The sequence below is a fragment of the Ptychodera flava genome, chromosome 12 (assembly GCF_041260155.1).
Source record: "Ptychodera flava strain L36383 chromosome 12, AS_Pfla_20210202, whole genome shotgun sequence".
Lineage (NCBI taxonomy): Eukaryota > Metazoa > Hemichordata > Enteropneusta > Ptychoderidae > Ptychodera > Ptychodera flava.
Genome location: NC_091939.1, coordinates 26,117,450 through 26,117,836, shown reverse-complemented (window position 1 = coordinate 26,117,836; position 387 = coordinate 26,117,450).

Here is a 387-nt window from a genome sequence, read left to right as displayed (position 1 = left end):
TCTAGATCTGAAATGTTCATAGATAGTGGCGAGTTAGTTTAAATGAGAAGGCTGCGAAGGATACACAAATAGTGCCGAAGTGTTCACGAACACCACCGAATAAATGCTGTTGAATAGTGATGTGTGCAATACCTTTACATGTATCCGGATTGCAATTGTTCATTGTCACGTAAAAGTCTTCTTGATCAAATTGCCTCATTCTTTTACAAGCGATAGTGTTCCACAGAATATGAGACGAAATTAATTTTGAATCCCTATTTTGTTTATTAAAGTATAACTTTGTCAATACCGATGAATTTTGTGGCGATATCCCTCCAGATTATTACCGATAATGTATCTGATTATCGAGCATTGTGGACCCGGATGTTTTCTACATCTACAACTTCA